The sequence below is a fragment of the Aotus nancymaae genome, unplaced genomic scaffold, assembly GCF_030222135.1.
Source record: "Aotus nancymaae isolate 86718 unplaced genomic scaffold, 86718_ANA_hifiasm-v0.15.2.pri h1tg000040l, whole genome shotgun sequence".
NCBI lineage: Eukaryota > Metazoa > Chordata > Mammalia > Primates > Aotidae > Aotus > Aotus nancymaae.
In genome coordinates this window covers 52,862,730-52,875,604 of record NW_026988454.1, presented here as the reverse complement: position 1 = coordinate 52,875,604, position 12,875 = coordinate 52,862,730, and the positions used below count along the sequence as shown (strand labels likewise).

General features: G+C 36.6%; 1 long non-coding RNA gene across 3 annotated transcripts in view; it reads left to right on the top strand.

Moving 5' to 3' along the window:
• Nucleotides 1–12,875, top strand: part of LOC135268339 (uncharacterized) — a 627,138-nt gene that overhangs the window by 200,727 nt on the left and 413,536 nt on the right. The window lies entirely within an intron of this gene.

Sequence of the window (12,875 nt, the reverse complement as noted above, 5' to 3'; positions counted from 1 at the left end):
TATTTTATGTTTTTGTTTGTTTTGTTGAAGATCAGATGACTGTAAGTATTTGGGTTTATTTCTCGGTTCTCTATTCTGTCCATTGGTCTATGTGCCTATTTTTGTACCAATACCATGCTGATTTGGTGACTATGGTCTTATAGTATAGTTTGAAATCAGGTAATATGATGCCTCCAGATTTGTTCTTTTTGCTTAGTCTTGCTTTGGCCATACAGGCTCTTTTTTGGTTCCATATGAAGTTTGGAATTGTTTTTTCTAATTTTGTGAAGAATGATGGTGATATTTTGATGGAGATTGCATTGAATTTGTAGATTGCTTTTGGAAGTATGGTCATTTTCACAATATTGACTCTACCAATCATGAGCATGGAATATACTTCTGTTTGTTTGTATTGTCGATGATTTCTTTCACAGGGTTTTGTAGTTTTTCTTGTAGGTCATTCAACTCCTTATGTCAGTATATTCCTAAGTTTTTTTTTTTTTTTTCCATTTTTGTAAAAAAAGTTGAGTTTTTGATTTGATTCTCTGCTTGACCACTGTTGGTATATAGAAGAGCTACTGATTTGTGTACATTAATCTTATATCTGGAACTTTGGTGAATTCTTTTATCTTGATATTGATATATAGAAGAGTTACTAATTTGTGTACATTAGTCTTGTATCCGGAAAATTTGCTGAATTCTTTTATCAGTTTTAAGAACTTTCTGAAGGAGTCCTTAAGGTTTTCAAGATAAACAATCATATTGTCAGTGAACAGTGACAATTTGACTTCCTCTTTACTGGTTTGGATGCCTTTTATTTCTTTCTGTTGTCTGATTGCTCTGGCTAGGATTTCCAGTACTATGTTGAAGAGGAGTGGTGAGAGTGGGCATCTATGTCCTGTTCCAGTTCTCAGAGGGAATGCTTTCAACTTTTTCCCATTCAGTATTATGTTGGCTGTGGATTTGTCATAGATGGTTTTATTACATTAAGGTATGTCCCTTGTATGCCGATTTTGCAAAGACTTTTATCATAAAGTGATGCTGATTTTGTTAAATGCTTTTTCTGCATCTATTGAGATGATCATGTGATTTTTGTTTTTAATTCTGTTTATGTGGTGTATCACATTTATTGACTTGCATATGTTAAACCATCCCTGCATCCCTGGTGTGAAACTCACTTGATCATGCTGGATTCTTTTTTTGATATGCTGTTGGATTTGGTTAGTTAGTATTTTGTTAAGGATTTTAGTGTCTACGTTCATCAAGTATATCAGCCTGTAAGTCTCTTTTTTGGTCATGTTCTTTCCTGGTTTTTGTATTAGAGTGATGCTGGTTTCACAGAATGAATTAGGGAAGGTTCCTTCATTCTCTATCTTGTGGAATAGTGTCAAAAGGATTGGTACCAATTCTTCTTTGAATGACTGGTAGAATTCTGTTGTGAATCCATCTATCTGGTCCTGTACTTTTTTTTTTTTTTTTTTTAAAAAAAAGCAATACACATTTATTAGGTTATGGTTTCTTTAGGTCAGAGATCTGGCATAGCTTAGCTGAATGCTTTACTTCAGCGTCACACCAAGCTACAGTCTAGGTGATGGCTAAGGTTGTGGTCTGATAAGGAGTTGACTGGGGAAAGAGCTGCCTCCAGACTCCCTCAGGTTGCTGGCATAATTCATCTCCTTGTGGCAGAAGAATTGAGGTTCCCATCTTCTTTATATATATATATATATTTTTTTTAATTGTACTTTAAGTTCTGGGGCACATGTGCAGATCATGCAGGATTGTTGCTGGAATTAGCATTTCAATCTCATTGCTTGTTATTGGTCCATTCAGGGTATCTAATTCTTCCTGATGTAAGCTAGGAGGATTGTATTTTTCCAGGAATTTATCCATTTCTTCTAGGTTTTCTAGTTTATATGTGTAAAGGTGTTCATAGTAGTCTTGAATGATCATTTGTATTTCAGTGGTGTCAGTTGTAATATTTCCTGTTTTGTTTCTTAATGAGATTATTTGGATTTTCTCTCTTCTTTTCTTGTTTGATCTATCAATTTTATTTATCTTTTCAATAAACCAGCCTTTAACTTCATTTATCTTTTTTTTGTTTGTTTCAATTTCATTTAGTTCTGCTCTGATACTGGTCTTTCCTGTCTTCTGCTGGGTTTGGATTTGGTTTGTTCTTATTTCTCTAGTTCCTTGAGGTATGACTTTGTCTGTTTGTACTTTCAGTCTTTTTGATGTAGGCGTTTTTGGCTATGAACCTTCCTTAAACACTGCCTTTGCCATACCCCAGAAGTTTTGATAAGTTGTGTCATTATTGTCATTCAGTTCAAAGAATTTTTACATTTCCATCTTGATTTTGTTTTTGACCCAATGCTCATTCAGGAGCAGGTTATTTAATTTCCATGTATTTGCATGGTTTTAAAGGTTCCTTCTGGAGTTGATTTCCAGTTTAATTCTACTGTGGTCTGAGAGAGTGCTTGATATAATTTCAATATTTCTAAATTTATTGAGGCTCATGGGTCCTCTTGGGATTGCTAGTTTGTTGTTGCATTCGATCTGGAACTAAAATTCGCAATGTGAGCTGCCGCACTCTGCTCTGTTGGGAGCTGCAATCTAGTCTTACCTCCCAACTGCTATTGACCTATCCTCTAATCCAAAGTGTAAATTACTTTTTAAAGCTTACCGAAAAGTATGTACTGCCTAATTTGTTACTATTTATTTATTGGAGCAACAAGTGTAAGATATATAATATTTTATTGTGGTAAGAACAGATAATATAAGATCCAGCCTCTCAACTTATTTTTAAGTGTGTAGTACAGTATTATTAGCCATAAGCACAGTGTTGAACAGCAGACCTAAAGAACTTATTCTGATGATGACTTTTGCAGTGCTTATCTTTATTGTCTAACAAGGTCTGCACAGAGTAGGTCCTCCACAAATCTTTGTTTAAGAAATACAAGAAAATGCCTTTGATCCGCAGAGTCATGGAAGAAGATGATGCCTCCGCCTTTTTTGGTTTTCTCTCATTCTCCAAGTATATAGCCACAATATATTACAGCATCTAGGACAACAAGTTTCTATGTCAGGTACAAGGGACATATGTTCTTAATAGGACTCCATCCTTTCTCTGAGGCAGAAGGTAGACAACTGTGCAAAAGCATTTATTCAGCACTATGTGCTGTGAGACTTATGGCGGTTGCTGCTACCTTGTGATATAGGTACCTCCAGCTAAAGGTGCTGCTTCTCTCTGAGATAGCAAGGAAAAAAGAAGCAAGGCAACTCTTTCCCAAAGTTTAGGATTAGAATAGTAGAACATCTCTTTTTGAAGTATGGGCTGTGTAGAAAAAAAAAGATTCCTAAATGTTGTACACATTTCAACTGATCTTAAATAGGAAGATCCCTATGAGTACCAAGGACCATGTAAGTTTCAAGTTTTGAGGCAAGTACTAAGGAAATGCTCAGCACCTCAAGAAATTGTCTAATCTGTGCACTTTTGTCTTGAAGCAAGTAGAGTCTTATGGACACTGACAGACAGACTAAATCTAACTAGCATCATGATAGGCCGAAGTCTAGTAGCCTGATCTGCTTTACCGTTTATAATCAGCACATCATCTTTCTGTTCAAAAGAACCGGGACTGAGTTGGTACACTTAGTTCTTTTGAATAAAGTAACAAAGATTTTTTTTTATTTCTCTGAACATCTGACCTACATTTCATCTTTTTGTTATGAAATAGAAGAACGTTTTATTCTACTTAAGATTTATTTTGAGGTGAGATTATGTCTCTAATGTGCAGATATATATGAACTTTAGTTTTCATTGGGTCAAAGTATCTCACATGTAATGAAATATGTTTTCATGGTGAACACCCTTTTATATATTTCAGTTCAGATACAGCTTAAGTTTATAAAATGAATAAACTAAATCAATAAAGAGATTGAAAATCATTTTTAACATTATAATTCTTTCTGTTTGAGGTTAGAGTCAAGGTTATCTTCATGCCTTTAGTTCTCCAATCCAATAAGTTAGAAATGGTATTTTTAAATTAAAAAAAATGACTGATGTTTGGTGTTATTTTAAATATGAACTTTTGTTAAAATGCTTATGCTTTGTTTTGGTTCAAATCTTAAACATGCAATGTTTTGGATCCAGATCATGTGTTTACACACTGATTATTACCTAATGAATAAAAACAATGATGTCTGATTTTAGGATGGTCTCTCCCTTATTGTTGATAAGAAAATTTTCTCAGTAATATCATATTGCCCATTGAGATAAATATGTAGGGTATAATTTCACTGGCCACACTAATTATTTAAAGTATGACATAAAGTTGTAAATGTGTATTTTGTCATCAGCATCATCAGCACCATCACTTTGTACACTGTTATTTTAATCATTACCACTGTTGTCATTGCCAAGCAGTTTTCCTTTTCTTCTTTCTCTTCTTCCTCCAGTTTGCAAAAATCATGCTATCAAGATCTGCCAAAGAAATACCTTAATGTCTCCTTTAAGAAGCAGTTAGTAACAGAAAACATTGTTTTATAAATTGATGTGCTCTGCTGGAAATTTTTGAAAGATGTATTAGTGAAATAACTAATGCATATGTTATACCCGAGTGAGTTCTAAGGAAAGTGCCACGCACTGAGAGTGAATCAGAAGTCCCTTATTGCTGGTGACCGAGAGACAGCTAACACTCAAAATTCTCTCAGCCCCAAAGAAGGGGCTTGATTCCTTTTTGTACCTTGCTTAATATAGGGGAGGGGGAGCCTAGCTGAAGCAGAATTTACAGAAGCAGAACAAGCAAGTTAGATGAGAAGTCTGGTAACTAGGAGGCAGGAGGTTCCCATGATTGTTGATTACTAAGGAGAGTATACACAAGCGGTTCCCATGATTGCTGGTTACCAAGGCAGGTATTTGGTTTTTGCCATACAATCAATTAAGGGGGTATTCACAATAGCAAGTGGGCTTGCCAAGCAGGATATGGTTACAATGGTTTTATGCCTCTATAGTTCTAAACACAACATGACCCAGCACAGTAGCATGGCCCAGGTATGCACTCAAGGGAGAAATGGTGGGAGGGGTGAGGCAGAGGTTAAGATGGAGTCTGTCTGGCTCTCAGCAAGATGGAGTCTGTCAAGCTAACACAGGGTAGGTTAGCACACATAAACTCTCTGTATTGTTTTCTGTTGCTGTTAGTACCACAAACTCTGGCTTAAAATAACAGGTACCTATTATCTCAGAGTTTCTGTGGATAGGAGTCCAGGTGCTGGTTACCTGGGTCCTTTTTCTGGGTCTTATGAAACTGTAATTGAGGTGTTGGAAGGCCATGATATCATCAAAGGCCATGGATCCTTTTCCAAGCTTATTCAGGTTATTGGCAGAATCCAGTTCCTTGCAACTATAGAACTGAGGCTACATTTTCTTGTTGGCTAGTGGGAACTACTCCCAGCTCTTAGAGACTACCTGTTGTTCCTTGCCCTCTCTATAACACAAAAGTTTATATCACCAAGGTCAGCTAAGGAAACTCTCTCAGGCTCAAATATCTTCATGAACATTATTGTTAGTTCTTTATAAGCACTCACCTGATGAGGTCAGGCCCATCCAGGTTCTTCTCTTTCAATTAAGTCAAAATTGACTGACTACTAACCTACTCATTAATGTGAAACCCCTCCCATTCACAAGTCCTGCCCACAATGAAGGAAAAGGAATCAAACAAGGTGTGATTCCTGAATCATACCAGAGGTTGAGAATCTTGGGAGCCATCTTTTAGTCTTTCACACTCTGTAACCTGCCTATTAATTTCTTCAGCTCTTTCCTATAGACTTCTCTGTCTAATATGATAGAAGCCATGTGTGCCTATTTCCACGGAAATCAAATAAAATTAAAGTTCATTTTCCTAGCTCTACTAGGTGTGGTTCAAGTACTGAACAGTCAATGCGATTAATGGATATCATGGTGGACAATGCAATTACAGATATCTGCCTTCACAGAAAGTTGTGTTTGGGACTAAAGTGTTAACAATTTGTATGGATTACCACTTCTGTGAAACATGATTTTATTGTATTAACTCAGCAGACTAACTAAAAATGGAAATCTTAGACTGTGCAGACAGGCAAGAGGGGAAAATTTTTAAAGAGTATTTTGGTATGTGTTCAGTCATGCCACAGAGGTTGTATTTTTTAGTCTACTCATAGCTCAGCCTCAGGAAGTTTCTTGCTATTGTCTCTCCTTTCTGCTGTGGCTAATTGTAATAAAAGAATGATTCTGTCACTAAAAAGAAGTCTAACTGGACAGTGCTTCATAGATGATCATTAAAAAGACATTTAATATGCAGCTACAATAGTTTTATATCATGAAGCATTCTCTGATGATGAAATGTATATCTATGCTGCCCCACATGGTAACACTAGCTACAGGTGGCTATCGAGCACTGGAAATGTGGCTAGTGAGGGATTATATTCTTAATTTAATTTAATTTTAATTATAAATTAATTAAATGATTTAAAATTTTAAACGGATATATGTGCCTAGTGGTACATATATTGGATAGCACATATCTAGACTATGACACATTTTCTTGAAGTCCTGCTACTTTGACATTGGCTCATAAATAAAATATGAGAGCTTTTAGGTTGGTGGTAGGTAAATTGTTGGGTAGATTAGGAAGAGAATGTAATTCTCTTAACTTTTCATTATGTTTTAGACAATTTTGAAAGTCCAAGGAAAGTGGCTGAAAAGTAAAATCTCCTAGTTTTAAATCTTATTTTATATTCAAGTTAGCGTTTCATCTGTAGCAATTTGTCTGCCTTTAGAATGTTACAGCTTTTTTCAGCTGGAAGAAATTTTCTTAGGATGTTTTCTCCTCACATTGACTTGCCTTTTGCTTTGTTACATTTAATTATATCCCCCCTTAAGGAAGACGGGAGGGATGACATCAAGTAAACGTGTTCAAATGCAGAACTTATTCTTCCCCAAAAGGTATAGTTTGTAACTTAATAAACACAAACACATTGTGATTTAATTAACAAATCATAGCAACAAAGAAAATAGTAAATCTGTGATTTATTTTAATGTGATGAAAATGGCAAATCTCTTTTAGATGAGAATTTAAAGTGAAGTGAAATCAAAGTTAGCCCAGTGTTTCATTTCTGGATGTGCTGAAGTACTGTCACAAAAACATACACTCGCTGTCTCCGTAGAATGTACACTTATTTTTAGTAATGAAAATTTCCAGTATCCTAATATGTTTAGGTATCATTCCCAGATGCTCAACTTCTCAGAAACTGGACCACACATTGAAACTGTGTGACACTTATGGTGATAACTCTCTCTGTGTTAACAACCCAATATGCAAACTCCAAGTCAAAAATTCCAGTTAGACACATACATTTCATAGTTGACATTCATTGTAGCTAGAGTTTGGCATTTCACCTATATATAGTTTGAAAAAGAGTCCCTGAAGTACTTCTGTTTGTGATGGAAGTCAGAGGTGGGTGGGTGATCTACTTTTGTTGTTCGTTTAGGGGCAGGATGCCACAAGTGAAATGAAGTGTAACAACCACGATTTCTTTCCTTTTTTTTTTATTTTTTTTTTTTTGAGATGAAGTTTCGCTCTTGTTTCCCAGGCTGGAGTGCAATGGCGCAATCTCAGCTCACTGCAACTTCTGCCTCCCGGGTTCAAGTGATTCTCCTGTCTCAGCTTCCTAAGTAGCTGGGATTACAGGCACGTGCCACCATACCCAGCTAATTTTGTATTTTTAGTAGAGACTGGGTTTCCCCATGTTGGTCAGGCTGGTCCTGAACTCCCAACCTCAGGTGATCCACCTGCTTCAGCCTCCCAAAGTGCTGGGATTACAGGTGTGAGCCACCGCACCTGGCCTACCATGGATTTCTAAGGAAGAAGCAAGCACAGAACTTGGTTCGATATGCATTATATATATTAGAGAAGGCCATTTTGGGCACTGGGTTGGGTAAGTTTATGTTCTAGTTCCAGTTACTAACCAGAACTTCAAAGAGAATGAACAGACACCCTGAAGACTTCTGTACTTCTCCCCAGACGTTTCCACCTACCATCCTTTCCACGTCTTCATGTCTTACATCTTTTCCTTGGAGTGACAGGGTAATAAATATGGTTGGAGGATGCTAACGCACAGAAGGATAATGATGCTTTGAAATACCACCTAGAAAGTCTTTCCTGGTAATTATTATTTTTTTTCTTTCTGTCTTTAAGGAAACATTCCACCTCTCATATCAGACTGTGAAGCTAAGACTTACTGCCACTGAAAATGAGACGGGGAGAGTAGAGACAGCTAAGGCCAAACACTTCAACTGAGTCAACAGAAGGATTTAATTTAAACCTCCAGCAAACACAATGGCTGTAAAACAAGTTGCATTTGATTTGCAAGAACCAAACACTTGAGATAAAAATGGTTTTAGATTTGACTTACATTGGCAGTGCTTTGTGGAATCACTTAGTGGGAAGATGCAGGATATGACATGGAGCATTTTTTTACCTAGAAGGGAAAATATTAAAACATTTCCTGCCCAGAAGTGAGAAACTTACAGAGGAAAGCAACACATGGAGATGTTAGTACAGTCTGTGATCTATTCCCTTTGCTTCCTGGGCCAGAGTTCGTGTAGGTGAAGAAAATAGAGGCCCTGACAGTTTTTGGAATGTGAAAGAGGGTCTTGCACAAACATAGCACTGTAATTTATTTCATGTGCTGTGTACTGTTTTGTATAATGTGTGTGCCTAACTGGAGTAGATTCGAGAGCATATGAGAAGAAATAATTAGTAAGAATAAATCTACAGAACTTTTGAGGGGTTTTCTCTAATGGGAGGAAGATATGGGCCAATATCTGGGCAACGTAAGAGCAATAGATAGTTCTAAAATCGTATATTTTAAATTTATTTTTGAAGATAATATGAATAACAGCATGCTATATTCTTTTTTAAAAACATATTTAAACATTTTTGTTTAAATTTACAAATGAGAATTAGATATATTTATTGTGTTCAGCCTGATATTTGGAAACATGTATACATTGTGGAATGGCTAAATCAGATAATTAGCATATGCATTACCTTACTTTATTTGTGGTGAGAATAATTAGAATCTACTCTCTTAGCAATGTTCGAAAATGCAATGCATTGTTATTAACTATAGTCACTCTTGTTGTATAATAGGACTCCTGAATGTATTTCTTCTATCTACCTGAAATTTTGTATCCTTTAACCAACATCTGTCCATCCCCCTTCTCCAGTCCCTGGCAACCACCATTCTACTCTCTGCCTCTGTGAATTTAACGTTTTAAGATTTCACATATATGTGAGATCAATAGCTTGTTATATTCTGGTAATGATACAGTAGAAGGGGGAAATTTTTCCATGTAAGAGAGAAGGGGCTGGGTACGGTGGTTCATGCCTGTAATCCCAGCACTTTGGGAGGCTGAGGTGGGTGGATTGTTTGAGGTCAGGAGACCAGCCTGACTGACATAGTGAAACCCCATTTCTACTAAAAATACAAAAATTAGCTGGATTTGGTGGCGGGAGCCTGTAGTCTCAGCTACTTGGGAGGCTGAGGCAGGAGAATCACTTGAACCTGGGAGGCAGGATTGTGCCACTTCACTCCAGCCTGGGCGACAAAGTGAGACTCTGTCTCAAGAAAAAGAAAAAAAAAAACAAGAGAAAGAGAGAGAGGGAGCAAATCATTGAAACAATGGAATGAGTGAAAGGGAATGGGAGTGCAAAGATTGTCTTTAGCTGGAAATAAGAGAAACACTCTCTTGGATAGATATTACGTTAGGATAAAACATGCAAGGAAACAGAACGTAGCATGATTTGAGCATTAGAGTTATATAAGCATAATGCATTAAATATTTAGAAAAGTACATTTGAGCCAGAAGACATCCCAGTTATGAAACATAGGCTTGACTAGGCCTCCTCTTTACATTATAGGCATTAGAGTGGCCCAGTGGCTTTCAATTGGAGGTGATGTTTTCTTCATGTCCCAAGGACATTTGCCAATGTCTGGAGACATGTTTTGTTGTTACACCTGGGGGAGATGTTGCTATTGATATCGAGTGGGTTGAGGTCAAGAATGCTGCTAAACATTCTATAATGCAAAAGTCAGCCCACAACACAATGAATTATCTAGCCTAAAGGGTATATAGTACAAAGGTTAAAAAACTGTGGCAGGAAAGAGTTTTCCTGACCTCTACTGAAATCTGCTGTAGTTATTAATGGTATAGTTGATTTTGTTTGCCCCTTACAGCCAAAGACAGGAGCAAGGAGAAAAAACTAGCATCAAAGCCAGAGCATTGAAGTCTTAACATTTAGAAGGTACTTGTGACACAATGCAACACTGCAGAGAATTATGTCTAAAAGTATGTAATCTTCACCTTAACTATGTTGTTCAGTGGTCACCAGAAATACAATGTGTGTTGAAGTGGCTCTCTAAGATTTCAGACAACCACGCTGGTCTAGCTAAACAAGTTTTGTGAAAAACAAATGTCTCCAGGTATGCTGAGTCAGCTGTGAAATTAAAATGGGGTTCACTGATGAATTAAGTTACTGGGGAAAACAACCATAGCACATTCTTGAAAATCATGCATTTTGATACTTAATATACGTCTGCTTAGTTCAAATGAAAGTATTAAAGATGCAGTTTTATAAATTTTAAAATTATATGGTCACATCCAAAATATCATTAATAATTAACCAAATAAATCACAGACAAAATAAGGATGTGAAAATTGTTTATTTCAGATACAAATGTCACAATATTGGATGTATTTTGTTAGGATTTGAAGTGGATTATTTATGACAATAGAAGTAGGGTGAACGAAATGGGAATAACAAAAAGATTTAAAAGATTAGTCAAATTTAATTTAATATTTAATAATTTGAAAGTTGATGTGAAATATTACCACATTGTGCTTAGATAAGATTTACTAGAACACTTTGTAAACATAATCTAAATTCTAGAGGCAATGGGAATGCTGTCTTTCTTTAAAATTTCAAATTCACTGGATTATGGTAACTGAAAGAAGGAATAGACAAGCCAGGTAACTCTTACATCCTAATAATAACGTGCATAACACAGGGAAGCCATATGAAAAAAATCAACTGATGCTAAAAAATATCAATCTGAGATAAAGCATGTAAATACATGTTTATTGTGAACCACCTCAAAATCTTTTTGAAAGAAGATAAGGCAAAGCATAAACATACACATATTTAGTAGTATATGCCTTAATACTTAACAGGGAGTTTGATTTCTCTTACATTCATTTCTTTTTTTCAAACTTATTTTAAAGAGTTTTCCCTAAAATGTCACCTTGTGCTATAAATTAATCTTTAATCTATTTGTCTATATTTGTTGACTTACTCATATACACAGAACATTAACTTGGTCCTGGAGATTGAGTGATGAGTAATGTGCTCTGCTTGTTCTAAAGGGTTTATAATCTAGCAGGATAGAGAGATACAAGTAAACAAGTAACAACAATGTAATGTGATAAGTTCTATGGCAGAGGTAACCATTGGGATGCAATGGAGGGTCAAAGAAGGGAGTACTTAAGCAAGATTTGGAAAGTTTCTGAGAAGTCAAGTTAGTGGAATTCTAAGCTGGATTCTGAAAGATGAGCTGTAGTTGCCTAGGCAAATGTGGTATGAGAGAGGAGGAGGGCATTTCAAGCAGAGAACAGTTTGATCAAAGTGTTCAGCATTGAGATAGGCCATGAGTATGGGGAGATATGTGGATGATTCAGTATGGCAGGAATTAGAGAATGGAAGAGGCCAATGGAATTGCTGAAGATAGAGAAGGAGTCTGGGTCATATTGCCTTGGGAACGTTATATTGAGGGTATTGGGGAATCACTAGGATGCATAAGTGGTAAAGTAACTTGATCAGAATATCATGTTAGAAAGATGTTTCTGGTCAGGTGTGCTGGCTCACACCTGTAATCCCAGCACTTTGGGAGGCCGAGGCAACCAGATCACCTGAGGTCAGGAGTTTGAAACCAGCATGACCAACATGGTGAAAACCCGACTCTACTAAAAATGCAAAATTAGCCGGGCGTGTTGGTGCATGCCTGTAATCCCAGCTACTCAGGAGGCTGAGGCAGGAGAATCACTTGAACCCAGGAGGGGAAGGTTGCAGTGAGTCAAGATTGCACCATTGCACTCCAGCCTGGGCAAAAAGAGCTAAACCCCATCTTGAAAAAAAAGTTCCTGGGCAATGTGGAGAACATTTTAGAGAAGAATAAAGATAGAGGCAATGAACCCAGTTAAGAGGGTGTGCTATAAACCTTGTGGTCTGAACAAGAGTAATGGACTTGATGAGAAGAAGGAGGAGATTTTGAAAATAATTACATGGTAAAATGGACACAACTTTGTGAAGTTTATATATGAGAGGACAGGGAGAGCGAGGCATCAAGAGTGCTTCTTCCCATCTCTTTGGTTTAGAAAGTTGGGTTAATGATGATGGTGCTGACTGATGGAGGCCATCCCAAAGTTTGTGGGAAAGATGAGATCTATTGGCTATTAAACATAAAGGCACACATAGATTGCAATGAGCATAAAGGTGTGTGATGACTGCTCATAATATTTTCTACTCTGGGATTGCCACATTCTCCACATCCAAATGTTACTGTATTAGGGCACATTTCTGGTGAGTACTAGTAGGATAACTGACCAAGAACTTATATTTTGTTTTTTTTCTGTTTTTATCTAGAGACATGCAAACAGTTCCTCTGGCAGCATTTCAGAGTTGTCAACAATTCTATCATTGTCTTTTCAAGCCAATTAGCTGAATAATAATTATATATATATATATATATATGCAGAAATATACACACTCACATATATATGCAGAAATATACATTAAAGGATGGAA